Source organism: Salvelinus namaycush, chromosome 11 (genome assembly GCF_016432855.1).
Source record: "Salvelinus namaycush isolate Seneca chromosome 11, SaNama_1.0, whole genome shotgun sequence".
Classification (NCBI taxonomy): Eukaryota; Metazoa; Chordata; class Actinopteri; order Salmoniformes; family Salmonidae; genus Salvelinus; species Salvelinus namaycush.
The window spans coordinates 34,555,303-34,570,981 of NC_052317.1; the positions used below are offsets into that span (position 1 = coordinate 34,555,303).

Here is a 15,679-nt window from a genome sequence, read left to right on the forward strand (position 1 = left end):
GAGACTTAAGTACGGTTTAGTATTTAATTGTAACTTAGAATTACATTTTCCAATGCACCTGAGTTAAGCTACCTGAAGCTTTCTTAATCATAGTTATATAGGCAGACATAGGAAATAGCTACGGATAGCGGGAAGCAAACCCCCGTCTTGAGTCAATACTGCCATCTATTGGTAAACATAAATATACCAGGTTACTACATTCCCCCCCTTTAAAGCTAATAACCCAATTTAATTCCTTTCTGAGCTATGCTATTTTCTTATTTAAATTTTTTCAAAAATGATCTCCTTTAGGATCTAAAAAAGTCTGGCGGACGTCTCTCTCTAATAGAGCGTCTCAGAGGTGGTGTAGCTGGTGCCACCAGATCTTCACCCCTTGATGGTGAAACAAAGTCCTATTGTGGAGACTTCACAGGAGGAGGTCGTCCCGGACTGGTGGTCTCTGGAAGTTGAGCATTGTTGGTCTCAGGTGGTTTGTCCAACTGCAACTCTGGGGAACGTTCCAATGTCCTGTCCTGCTCGTTTAAGAATTGATCCAGATCTCCGGATGGAACTGAAATTCGAGCTCGGATCTGATCCACGTGTCTCCTTAGTCTTTGTCCATTTCCGATGATCACAGTTTAAGATACTGGTCCTGAGCAATCCTCAATGGTAGCTGGAATCCATTTAAGACCAAACCCATAGTTTCTTGTTTAGACATCATCTCCAGGTGAGAAACTTCTGAGATTGGCTCGGGTGTCATGATTACATTTTTGATTCCATTACTTTTGTTGTATTTTCATTTTCAGGTCTGGTCTGATGAGATCCAAGGTTGACCTTAACCTCCTTGACATCAACATTTCTGCAGGTGACAACCCAGTTGTCGCTTGAGGAGTAATCCTGTAGCTAAACAAGAATATTGACACCTTTGTTTCAATGCTGGGCCCTTGCATCTTCCTCATCCCCTCCTTCAAGGTCTGAACTGCACGTTCTGCTAATCCGTTTGAAGATGGGTGAAAAGGGGCCGATGTTACATGCTGAATTCCATTTTGTTTCATGAAACTTGTGAATTCAGTGCTTGTAAAACAAGTAGCATTGTCACTAACCAACATTTGAGGTAATCCCATAACACTGAAGCTTTGTCTCAACTTCTCAATCGTAGCGTACGATGTTGACATGTTCATGGGGTAAACATCCATCCACTTTGAATGAGAATCAATCAGCACAAGGAACATTTTTCCTAGGAAAGGTCCAGCGTAGTCCACATGTAGTCGTGTCCATGGTTTTTCTGGCCATTCCCATGGATGTAATGGCGCGGTGGGGGGTGACTTCCTGTTACTCTGACAATCTGCACACCGGCTAACCTCATTTTCCACATCGTGGTCCATCTTTGTCCACCAGACATATGACCTCGCTAGGCCTTTCATTCTCAACATACCTGGATGTGACTGATGCAGCAACTTCAGTAGCAACCCCGCCCTTGTGGTGGGATAACTACTCTTGAACCCCACAGAACACATCCATCTCGAACACTCAATGCCAAGCGGCGAGTGTAGTAAGGCATGATCTGAGGCTCGGTCACTGTAGGCCATCCTTTCAGGATAAATTCATGCACTTGTGATAACGTCACATCCTTTGAAGTCCATTGCCTGATTTGTGCTGTGTTCACCGGTGCATCATCCAACACATCGATCATCAAAACCTGGTCATTTTCTTCTTCCTGAATGATGATTTCTGGAACGGGCAGCCTACTCAGAGCATCAGCATTCCCATGGTATGTACCTGGTTTGTAAATGATTCTGTACTCGTAGGCCCTGAGCCACACAGCCCAACGTTGAACTCTTGCAGAGATCATTTGTGGTACTGGCTTTTGTTCATGGAACAGAGAGATCAGAGGCTTATGATCCGTCACAATAGTGAATGTTCTCCCGTACAAGTACTTGTGGAATCTCTGTATTCCGAATGACAGCCAGTCCTTCCTTGTCCAGCTGAGAGTACTTTTTCTCCGCTGGCGACCACGTTCTTGACATGAACCCGATAGGTTTCTCTGCACCATTCTCCATCCGGTGGGATAGCACCGCCCCTACACCATACGATGAGGCATCACACGATAAGATGAGATCTCTGTCTGCTGAGTAGTGCACTAGTACTTCAGCTGATTGCAGTAACACCTCTGACTTTGCAAAAGCTTCTTCCTGTCTTTCTGACCATTTCCAGGCCACATCCTTCCTTAGCAGTTGATGTAGAGGAGCTAAGAGGGTAGAGAGGTTCGGGAGGAAGCGATTATAATAATTCAGTAAGCCTAGATAGGCTTTCAGCTCTGTAACGTTTGTCGGAGCTGGAGCTTCCACAATAGCCCTCCCTTTAGCTTTGGCAGTGTGTAACCCCTTGGCATCCACCTTGTGACCCAGGTACTGCACTTCATCAGCAAACAGTGTACACTTGGTCCTCTTCAGCCGGAGACCGGCGTCCTCCATCCTCCTCAAAACTTCACCTAAGTTTCTGAGATGTTCCTCCTTCGTGACTCCCGTAACAAGAATGTCGTCGAGGTAAACCGCTACCTTGGGTATCCCCTGCAGAATTCCCTCCATAGTTCTTTGGAAGATAGTTGGTGCAGAAGACACCCCGAAAGGTAAGCGTTTATAGGTAAACATCCCTCTGTGGGTGTTTATGGTCAGGTACTTCTGTGAAGCTTTAACCATTAGCACTTGCTGATATGCGTGACTCATGTCCAGTTTTGTAAACTGTTGCCCTCCGGTTAACGTTGAAAGCAAATCCTCCACTTTAGGTATGGGGTACTGCTCCAGAGAGGAAACTCTATTTACAGTCAACTTATAGTCACCGCATAATCTGATTGAACCATCTGGTTTTAGTATGGGAACAACTGGTGCTGCCCACTCAGAAAACTTGACAGGTACAATTATATCCTCTGCTAAGAGTCTGTCAATTTCCACATCCACTTTAGGCTTCATGTCATATGGAACTGATCTTGGCCTATAGAATCTGGGAGTAGCATCAGCAGCAACATGAATGGTAGCTTGGACCCCTTTAAATGTCCCTAGCTCTTCTTTGAAAACACCCCCATGCTTTGAAAGCACCTGCTGTAGTGTCAATGTCTCTGTGGTGACATGTTTGATTTCATCCCAGTTCAATTTTATTTCCTTATTTCCTCCAACCACCCTCTCCCTAGTACTAAGAGAGGCAGACTTTTCTTTTGTCCATGATATTCCACTTGAACATCAGCAACTCCAATCACAGTGATCTTCTCCCCTGTGTACGTTTTGAGTTTAATGGGGGTGTCTCTCAGTTTAGGCACTTCAACGGTTTTCCACTTCCTATAGAATTGGGACCTGTTCATCAGTGTGACACTACATCCTGTGTCTAGTTCAAACGGTACCTTAAATCCATTTATTCCCATTTCCACAATGAAAGGCTTCACCTTCTTGATATTCGCCCCCTGTACACTGTACATTGAGAATGCTTGCTCTGCGTCTGCGCACTCACTTTCACTTTCTATCACTTGATTAGAGCGGTAGCTAGAGCGTCTGGAGGTATTCGGTTTTCTGTCAGTCCTCTTTTCTGCAGGCCGTGGCTTTTTTTTATTGCGGCACGCCCTCGCAATGTGGCCTATTATCCCACATGCATAACACTTTTCGTGTTTGAATTTACAGTCAAACGCTGCGTGTTTGGCTTTGCAACGATAACAGTCTCTATTGGCTGCTGCACCACGGCTTTCCGTTCTTTGAAATTCTACGCGCTCAGCGCTGCTCTCTTTTATTGTATGGCACGCAGTTGCGCCCCTTGCCTGTAAATCCAGTGCATTTCTATTTGCGGACTCCATGGCCTGGGCCAGTTTGAGTGCATTCTCGTGAGATTAGGCTCTGATAACAATCGTATTTGTATCCTGTCATCATTAATCCCACACACCAGCCGATCGCGTAGCATTTGCGATAATGTATTCCCATAGCTACAGTCCAATGCTAGTTTTCTCAACTCAGCCACATATTCCCCCACTGATTCGATAGGTTTTCTCATGCGTGAATCAAACTTGAATCTTTGTACTATCTCACTGGGTTTGGGGTTGAAGTGATTTTTTAATAGCTCGACTAAATCTATGAATGACTTTTCTCCTGGTTTATCTGGGCTCAACAGGTTTCTCATTAAGCTGTACGTCTGTGCACCGACAACGCTTATGAGTATGGATTTATGTATAGTGGCACCAGTTATTTCATTAGCAGCAAAGAAATGTTCCATTATTTCACAGTACTCCTCCCATTCCTGATTTTTAGGATCAAATGGTGGTAACGAGCCTATTGTTGCCAAAGCCATATTTTCTGATTCTTTCTCCCCTCACACAGTCAATAACTTGTCCTACCAGTATCCAGGGAATCAAACCTTCAGAATCTTCCACCGCTCACTTGAGTCTCACCGCCCGCGTCGCACGCCAAACACTCCGTTAAATTCGTGGCAAAGAAAATCCAACGCAGTTCTCCATAATTATCCTCATCGCCAAATATGTAGTATCCTTAAAGGCTTCTTAGAGTTACGACTCATGAGACTTACGTACGGTTTAGTATTTAATTGTAATTTAGAATTACATTCTCCAATGCACCTTGCTTAAAACCTTTCAGTGATACCCATCCCGGATCCGGGAGCATCCTCATCAAAAAAGCTGACTAGCATAGCCTAGCCTAATGGGACAGGGATATCATATAATATAATTTCATGAAATCACAAGTCCAATACAGCAAATGAAAGATAAACATCTTGTGAATCCAGCCATCATTTTACAGCGAAAACACAATATGTATTTATATTAGCTAACCACAATAGCCAAACACACAACGGCATGTTTTCACCATGTTTCCACCGCATAGGTAGCTTTCACAAAACCCAGAAATAGAGATAAAATTAATCACTAACCTTGAACAACTTCATCAGATGACAGTCTTATAACATCATGTTATACAATACATTTATGTTTTGTTCGAGAATTTGCATATTTGAGGTATAAATCGTAGTTTTACATTGCAGCCACCATCACAAATAGCACCAAAGCAGCCAGAATAATTACAGAGAGCAACGTGAAATACATAAATACTCATCATAAAACATTTATGAAAAATACATGGTGTACAGCAAATGAAAGATAAATATCTTGTGAATCCAGCCAATATCTCAGATTTTTTAAGCGTTATACAGCGAAAACACAATATAGAATTATATTAGCTTACCACAATAGCCAAACACAAAAAAACATTTATTCACCGCCAACATAGCTTTCGCAAAAACCAGCAATAGATATAAAATTTATCACTAACCTTTGGACAACTTCATCAGATGGCAGTCTTATAACATCATGTTTCCAATACATTTATGTTTTGTTCGAAAATGTGCATATTTAGAGCTGCAAATCGTGGTTATACATTGTGAATACGTAGCAACAATTCACCAAAATCTCCGGAGATATTTTGGACAGCCACCTAATCTAACCAAAGAACTCATCATAAACTTTACATAAAAATACTTGTTGTATGGCAAATGAAAGATACACTGGTTCTTAACTTCTTTGGGCTGCAAGCCCGAAGCCGGGCACAATATGACAACAGCCACTTCAAGTGCAGGGCGCGAAATTCAAAATATATTTTTTTGAAATATTTAACTTTCACACATTAACTTCTTATGGCTGCAAGGGGCAGTATTGAGTAGCCAGTTAAATCGTGCCCATTTCAAACGGCCTCGTACTCAATTCTTGCTCGTACAATATGCATATTATTATTACTATTGGATAGAAAACACTCTCTAGTTTCTAAAACCGTTTGAATTATTTCTCTGAGTGAAACAGAACTCATTCTGCAGCACATTTCCTGACCAGGAAGTGGAATGTCAGAAATTGATGCTCTGTTCAACTTCCTGCCTATACATGTGCATGACACGTAAGAGTCTACGTACACTTCATACACCTTCCCCTGGTTGTCAAGAGGCGGTGAGAGAAGAAATTTCGTGTTTATCTTGGTCTGAGGTGGAATTAAAGCTCTTTGTATGACGTGACCGTCCATTTCCTGTTTCTGGAGCGCGCGAAAGGGGACATGGATTTGCCTTCTGTTTAGCTGTCGTTATGGACGACTAACATCTCCGGTTTAGATTTTATTTGATACATGTGACCATATCATCGTAAAGTATGTTTTTTCAATATAGTTTAATCAGATTATTGAAATTTTTTCGGGAGTTTTGCCGTGTTCCGTTCTCTGACTTTGTTGACGTTGGAGAGATCCGTGCCACTTGGCAAGTGCCCATGCTAAATCAAGAGGGAAATTTGCCGTTCCAGATCCAAACAACGACTGTTCTGGACAAAGGACACCTTGTCCAACATTCTGACGGAGATCACCAAAAGTAAGAAACATTTTATGATGCTATTTCTAATATCTGTCGTGCATGTGAACTGGTCGTGGGCGCCCAAGTGTTTCTGGCTATTGTGGCTACGCTAATATAACGCTATATTGTGTTTTCGCTGTAAAACACTTGATAAATCGGAAATATTGTCTGGAATCACAAGATGCCTGTCTTTCAATTGCTGTACACTATGTATTTTTCAGAAATGTTTTATGATGAGTAATTAGGTATTTGACGTTGGTGTCTGTAAATATTATGGCTGCTTTCGGTGCAATTTCTGATTGTAGCTGAAATGTAAACTATGATTTATACCTGAAATATGCAAATTTTTCGAACAAAACATATGCTATACAATAAATATGTTATCAGACTGTCATCTGATGAAGTTGTTTCTTGGTTAGTGGCTATTTATATCTTTATTTGGTCGAATTTGTGATAGCTACTGATGGAGTAAAAAACTGATGGAGTAAGAAAAGTGGTGTCTTTTGCTAACGTGGTTAGCTAATAGATTTACATATTGTGTCTTCCCTGTAAAACATTTTAAAAATCGGACATGTTTGCTGGATTCACAAGATGTGTACCTTTCATATGCTGTATTGGACTTGTTAATGTGTGAAAGTTAAATATTTCAAAAAAATATCTTTTGAATTTCGCGCCCTGCACTTGAGCTGGATGTTGTCATAAGTGTACCGGTGTCGGGCTGCACCCCAAACAGGTTAACAAGTCCAATACAGCATATGAAAGATAAACATCTTGTGAATCCAGCCAACATGTCCGATTTTTAAAATGTTTTACAGCGAAAACACCACATATATTTATGTTAGCTCACCACCAAATACAAAAAAGGACAGACATTTTTCACAGCACAGGTAGCATGCACAAAGCCAACCTAACTAACCAAGAACCAACCAAACTAACCAAGAAACAACTTCATCAGATGACAGATAACATGTTATACAATAAATCTATGTTTTGTTCGAAAAATGTGCATATTTGAGGTATAAATCAGTTTTACATTGCAGCTACCATCACAGCTACCGTCACAAATAGGACCGAAGCAGCCAGAGTAATTACAGACACCAACGTCAAATACCTAAATACTCATCATAAAACATTTCTGAAAATCGATGGTGTACAGCAAATTAAAGACAAACATCTTGTGAATCCAGCCAATATTTCCGATTTTTTAAGTGTTTTACAGCGAAAACACAATATAGCATTATATTAGCTTACTACAATAGCCTACCACACTACCGCATTCATTCATCAAGGCACGTTAGCGATAGCAATAGGCACGTTAGCGATAGCGAATAAACCAGCAAAAGATATATAATTTTTGACTAACCTTGATAAGCTTCATCAGATGACAGTCCTATAACATCAGGTTATACATACACTTATGTTTTGTTCGAAAATGTGCATATTTAGAGCTGAAATCAGTGGTTATACATTGTGCTAACGTAGCATCTTTTTCCCAGAATGTGCGGATATTTTTATGACACTCAACTATTCTGACCAAATAACTATACATAAACGTTACTAAAAAATACATGTTGTATAGAAAATGATAGATACACTAGTTCTTAATGCAATCGCCGTGTTAGAATTCTAAAAATAACTTCATTACGACATCCAGCTTAGGTATAGCGAGAGAGTACCCAAAATCTGGGCGCAAACGACTATTTCACATGTTCGACAGATATATGAAATAACATCATAAAATGGGTCCTACTTTTGATGATCTTTCATCAGAATGTTGTACAAGGGGTCCTTTGTCGGGAACAATCGTTGTTTGGATTTAGAATGTCCTCTTCTCCAGTCAATTAGCACGGAAAGCTAGCAAAGTGGCGCGAAGCTCTCCTTCCTGAACAAAGGCACACAACGCAACACGCCTAACGTCCCGAAAAAAATTCAATAATCTAATAAAACTATATTGAAAAAACATACTTTACGATGATATTGTCACATGTATCAAATAAAATCAAAGCCGGAGATATTAGTCGTCTATAACGACAGCTTATCAGAAGGCAAAACCAGGTCCCTTCACGCGCTCTCCAGAAAACAGGAAACTGGTGACACGTCATGCCGAGAGCTTTTATTCGACCCCAGATCAAGTTATACACTCCATTTCTTCTCTCACTGCCTGTCGACATCTAGTGGAAGACGTATGAAGTGCATGTATTCTAATAAATATCAAGGACATTTATAGGCAGGCCCTAGAACAGAGCATCGATTTCAGATTTTCCACTTCCTGTCAGGAAGTTTGCTGCAAAATGAGTTCTGTTTTACTCACAGATATAATTCAAACGGTTTTAGAAACTAGAGAGTGTTTTCTATCCAATAGTAATAATAATATGCATATTGTACGAGCAAGAATTGAGTACGAGGCCGTTTGAAATGGGCACCTTTTATCCAGGCTACTCAATACTGCCCCTGCAGCCCAAAGAGGTTAATGCAACCGCTGTGTTAGATTTTAAAAAATTACTTTACCACAACATACAGCATGCGTTATTGTGAGACAGCGCTCACCAACACGGCGGAGAATAGGAGTCAACATATTACACAGAAATACGAAATAACATCATAAATGTTGTCTTACTTTTGCTGTTCTTCCATCAGAATGTTGTGCAAGGAGTCCTAGGTCCAGAATAAATCGTTGTTTGGTTTTAGAATGTCCATTTCTTCTGTCGAATTAGCAACCTTGGCTAGCCATGTTGAGCTCACGTGTCCATCATCTCTTGATGCATGGAACGAAAAATTCCCAAATTCCCAATAAATGTCGAATAAACTGGTCAAACTCGGTTGAAAATCCTACTTTATGATGTTCTTCTCATATGTATCCAATAAAATGAGAGCCGGAGCAATTCGTAATGTATACCGAACCCTTTTCAGAAAACAATGTGAGGTTCCCCGGCGCGCAGATGAAAACTGACAAAAGGGCGGACCTGTCACTCCAAAAGCTCTTATTCGGCCTCACATCAAGCTAGACACCCCATTCAACCTTCTACTGCCTGTTGACATCTAGTGGAAGGCGTATGAAGTGCATACAGATCGATAAATAAAAGCCAGTTGAATAGGCAGGCCCTGACACAGAGCCTAATTTTCAGAATTTTCACTTCCTATTTGGAAGTTTGCTGCCAAATGAGTTCTGTTTTACTCACAGATATAATTCAAACAATTTTAGAAACTTCAGAGTGTATAATAATATGCATATTGTATGATCTAGAACAGAGTACGAGGCCGTTTAATTTGGGCACGATTTTTTCCAAAGTGAAAACAGCGCCCCCCTATTAAGAAGAAGTTTTAAGCTACCTGAAGCTTTCTTAATCATAGTTATATAGGCAGACATAGGAAATAGCTACGGATAGCGGGAAGCAAACCCCCGTCTTGAGTCAATACTGCCATCTATTGGCAAACATAAATATACCAGGTTACTACAGGATATATTTAAACCAGTAACAACAACACACGCTTTTATTTAACCCAGTAAATTGACTGAGAACAACAACCTGGGCGATAGTTACAGGAGAAAGGAGGGGGGATGAATGCACCAATTGTAAGCTGGGGATGAATAGGTGGCCATGATGGTATGAGAGCCAGATTGGGAATTTAGCCAGGACACCAGGGTTAGCACACCTACAATAAGTGCCATGGGATCTTTAGCAACCACAGAGAGTCAGGACACCCAGTTATTGATCCATCTTAAAGATGACACCCTTTACAGGGTAATGTCCCCAATCACTGCCCTGGGGCATTGGGATATTTTTTTTTAGACCAGAGGAAATAGGGCCTCCTACTGGCCCTCCAACAGCTCTTCCAGCAGCATTTTGTCTCCCATCCAGTATCAACCCTGCTTAGCTTCAGAGGCAAGCCAGCAGTGTGATGCAAGGTGGTATGCTGCTGACACACCATACACACATTCCTTGTCACATTTTCCCAACTTTCACACACACACACACACACACACACACACACACACACACACACACACACACACACACACACACACACACACACACACACACACACACACACACACACACACACACACACACACACACATTCCCTGTCACATTACACTCTATGATCTCACACATATGCAGACACACGCAATCCCCCCTCTCCTCCCTCTCCTCCCTCCCTCTCCCCCTCTCCTCCTTCCCTCTCCCCCTCTCCTCTCTCTTCCCCCCTTTCCTCCCTCCCTCTCCCCTCTCCTCTCCTCCCTCCCTCTTTCCCCTTTCCTCCCTCTCCTCCCTCCCTCTCCCCCTCTCCTTTCTCTCCCCTCTCCTCTCTCTTCCCCCCTTTCCTCCCTCCCTCTCCCCTCTCCTCTCCTCCCTCCCTCTTCCCCCTTTCCTCCCTCTCCTCCCTCCCTCTCCCCCTTTCCTTTCTCTCCCCTCTCCTCTCTCTTCCCCCCTTTCCTCCCTCCCTCTCCCCTCCCTCCCTCTTCCCCCTCTCCTCTCTCTTCCCCCCTCTTCTCCCTCCCTTTCCCCCCTCCTCTCTCTCCCCCCTCTCCTCTCTCTTCCCCCTCTCCTCCCTCCCTCTCCCCCCTCTCCTCTCTCTCCCCTATCTCCTCCCTTGACTACATGCATATAACACACACCTACTCTCCTGCCACACGTCCCAGTATTTGTGCTGCTTTGTGCCATGTGAAGGGGAAGTAAGAACAGAACTTCAAATGGTAAATGTCATGAGCAGATGAAGGCAGAGGGCCTGGTGGGAGCAACCATCCTGTCGTCCTCTCAGACAGCTAGGAGCAGACAGGTGGAGAGGGGGAGATGCACCCTGCAGGCGGAAGAGAGGACGTCTGTCTGTCTGTCTGTCTGTTTGTGTGTCTTTGTCTGAGTGTTTATCTCTGTGCACCAGCAGAATACCACCTTGCATCCCACTGCTGGCTTGGCTCTGAAGCTAAGTAGGGTTGGTCCTGGTCACTTCCTGGATGGGAGACCAGATGGTGCTGGAATAGTTGTTGGAGGGAAAGTAGGAGGCACTATTTCCTTTGGTCTAAAACAATATCCAATGCCCCAGGGCAATGATTGGGGACATTGACCTGTGCAGGGTGCCGTCTTTTGGCTGGGACATTAAACGGGTGTCCTGACTCTCTGTGCTCACTAAAGATCCCATGGCACTTGTCGTAAGAGTAGGGGTGTTAACGCCGGTGTCCTGGCTAAATTCCCAATCTGGCCCTCATTTCATCATGGCCACCTAATCATCTTGAGCTTCCAACTGGCTCGTTCATCCCCCTTCCTCTCCCCTGTAACTATACCATTCAAATGGTAAATATCATGAGGAGTGTCACGGAATACTAGGTGTGTGAGGGAAGAATCAGGCGCAGAGAGCAGAGAGTTCCATTGGGAGAAGTGCACTTTAATATGCCACCAAAAGCAATGCCCAAAACACAGGGCGCGAAAAATATGGACCAACCCAAAACACAGGGTACCCGGTCCGGAGCACGAACACACCCAACAACACAAACACGTAACACAAGAATAATCCTGCTCAAAACAAGGGCGGGTAAACTAGCTTAAAATAAGGAAGCCCATCAGGCAAACACAAATAGACACAGGTGTAACTAATAAGACAAAACAAACAGAAAACGGAAAAAGGGATCGGTGGCGGCTAGTAGGCCGGTGACGACGACCGCCGAGCACCGCCCGAACAGGCAGAGGAGCCAACTTCGGAGGAAGTCGTGACAAGGAGATGAAGGCAGAGGGCCTGGTGGGAGCAACCACCCTGTCGTCCTCTCAGACAGCTAGGAGCAGACAGGTGGAGAGGGGGAGATGCACCCTGCAGGCAGAAGAGAGGACATCGGTCTGATCTGTTGTGTTTGCCTGCCTACCTGTGTATCATATTACCTGTTTATGCCTGACTGTGCTTGCTGTGAATGAGAATATGTTCTCAGCAGTGGACTAATGATTACACTAGATCAGCTAGATGCAGGCAAGAGCGTGCAAGGCCGTATTGAATGCGTCGCTGTCTGTCCATGTGTCACTGTCTGTCCTCTAAACATTTTCTCTCGACCTGTGTGCACCTACGTTGTATACTTTCATTCATAGGTTAGGTTGTAGCAACCCCATGATGGGTATCAGGAAAATGTGAGTATCATGTAGTAGCCTAAACCTATCAATGTTACATTGAACTGGGTGAATGGAATATGAATGACAGTCATCCAACATGCTGTAATAGAACTAAGGCTATGCTCAATAAAAACAAATGTGTCCTCCCTCATCTTAAACAGCACCAACCGCCACTGGTTCTCAGTCAACTTACCTGGTAAAATAAGTTAAATAAATAAAAATGTAAAATAAATAAATATGTTGATGTCTGTCTGCCTGTGTATCATATTACCTGTTTATACCTGACTGTCTGTGTCTTGCTTTGTCTGCCCCCTGCAGCTCCTTGTGCTTGCTATTAGGAGAGGTAAAGAGATATACGAGAGCCACACCCTCACAGGAGGAAACTCCTCCCACATCCATCTCACTTGCTGATGCTGTCCTTCAAACACACACACACACACACACACACACACACACACACACACACACACACACACACACACACACACACACACACACACACACACACACACACACACGCACACACACGCACACACGCACACACACACACAGTCTGGAAGGATTGAGATTAACTAGTGGATAAATCATTTGAATGTGTTTCAGTGATAAGGATGTGCATGGGGTGTGTGTGTGTGTGTGTGTGTGTGTGTGTGTGTGTGTGTGTGTGTGTGTGTGTGTGTGTGTGTGTGTGTGTGTGTGTGTGTGTGTGTGTGTGTGTGGGGGGGGGGGGGGGGGGGGGGGGGGGGGGGGGGGGGGGGGGGGGTGCAGTTACACCTCATTGATCCTAGGGGGATAGATGTGACCTGGGTCATTGGGGAGGAAGAAGGCTTTCCAAGACACCCATCAAGACCTGAGGGACACACTCTCACAAAGGGAGCACCAGCAAACACACCCTCACCCATAGACAGAGCGCAGAGCAGAGTGCACACACACACACAGAATCTCTCCCCAGTGGATAAACCCAGTCCTTTCATGATCTGTCATCTTGCTGGATTGTGTTTATGTAATGGAGGAGGAATAGTCTCTCCTACTTTTCTAATGGAAATGCAGAACCAGGGCTCTCTCTGCCTTCAACAGGAACTGGGTGCTAGTTATTCAATATGAACATAAAAATAGATACAAAAACATGAAAATGACAATATGTTGATTATGTTTTTATTATTTTACTGATGATGATGATGATGATGACGATGTTGATGACGATGGTCAGTTAACGGACAGGCTACTGTAATGATGATGACCTGAAAAATAGTGGTGAACTGTTAGTCAGAGAAAGGAGACGGCCAGAGAAAGAAAGAGCGAGAGTGTACGTGATGAGAGATTTGTGTTATTATTTGAGAGAGAGAAAGAGAGAGAGAGAGAGAGATGCGATAACAGCGTTTGCCCTGTTCACATTTGACTCAGTTCTTCTCACGAGAGACATGCAGATACAACGACACGCCAGAAACTTCAGACAGTTCCTTCAAGACCGAACTCTGAAGGTAAATGAATCCTTAATTTCATACAAGGTAATCACGCATGCCGCGCGCTGAGGCGAGGTAAGAATTTTTTCGCGGGATATTATAGCAGCACATGATGATGAAACCGATTTTTTTTAACGTTTGAGATTTCGAATGCATGATTTCTTTGTCAATCTGAATGCATTATATTAGGCACTTGCAAATTATAGACGAAACGATATTAACGCAAAACATGTGATTATCTTTGATGGCTTGCTTGAAAAACGTGTATTCGAGATTAATCATTTGGTGGTTTTATAGTGAACCTTGTTTGTGCGTAATTGCGGGGCCGAAGAGTCTACTACTCCACTTTATTTCGTGCCATTTCATGAACAATAGCCAACGTCTCTTGAATGGTTTCAGACCTGACACACCTACATGTAATTTGGCTGAACTAGGTTACGAGTGCACTGCATTTAGACATTGAAGCACATCTGTTAGGGTATTTGATCATACATTTCATCTATTACAATAGCATAACTTCATTAAGTGAACAGGGCACGCGCACGTCTCGGGGTCACTTGGGAGAGACGGACCAGAGCAGAATCAAATTTCCCATGACTGAACCGAGTTCAAGCAGATAGTGCACGCGCATTTCTATCTGTCACGTTAAAAGATCCGCGGGGTAGCAGCAGACGTACCAAATACAGACACTGTCTGACACCCCAGTGTGTGCGAGGCAAATATTTTACCTGCCGCATGCGCAATGTCTATGAGGATCAGCGCGTCCCTAATGAAGGTGATCGGCACAGTATCGCTTCATAAAACCGACTTAATTGCAGTCATATATTATTCGTACTAAATCGGTAATGACAAGTGTTTGGCTACTGAGAGCGCACGCTGACAAGACAGTGTTGTGTTTGCGGCTGTGTCTTTGACATGGTAATGTGGCCAGTGTTCAGTGTTGAGTGTATGTGCGTCTATATATATATGTATAGATAGATAGATATCACAGGAAGCTGCTGAGGGGAGGACAGCTCATACTAATAATGGCCAGAACGGAGCGAATGGAATGAAACACATTGGAACCATGTGTTTGATTTATTTGATATCAATCCTCCTTATCACGAGCCCGTCCTCCCCAATTAAGGTTCCACCAACCTCTTGTGATATATATATATATATATATATATATATATATATATATATATATATATATATGTGTGTGTGTGTGTGTGTGTGTGTGTGTGTGTGTGTGTGTGCGTGCGTGCATGCGTGCGCGCGTTTGAGTGTCCTTTTTTATTTTATTTTATTTGATTCTGTGACAAACATTTTCTGAGATTTATGATTGCCCTCTAGCAGTAGGCTATCCACAATTTGTAATGTTTGAATGTCAATGTGTTTTATTTGCTGTGTTTCACGACTGTATATGTAGTGTATGTGTACAGTAAAGTGGGCTGTGGGTGTAATAGTATGCTATGTATTTGATGTTGTAAAGCCCTTGCCTGCTTTTAATTTATACAGTGGAGAGTCTAATACTAAATGCTGATTGGTTTAAAGCACATTATCTCACATTTCTTTTGGACAACATGCACTTGCCTGCCACATAACTTGCCTGCCTGGAGACAGTCGATTGCGCAGTCAGATGGAACAGAGTAAATAGGCATTTTAAAGCAATATATTTATCTGGTGGTAAATTGTGGAATAGACACCCGCTGGAATGCGCTTTTAACCAATCAGCATTTAGGATTAGACTCTCTCCTCTGTCTGCCTCCGACATTTGCAACATTGTTTCAA

At 43.0% G+C, this 15,679-nt stretch overlaps 1 pseudogene; it reads right to left on the bottom strand.

Moving 5' to 3' along the window:
* Positions 1–617: 617 nt before the first annotated feature.
* Positions 618–15,679, bottom strand: part of LOC120055379 — an 85,136-nt pseudogene continuing 70,074 nt past the window's right edge.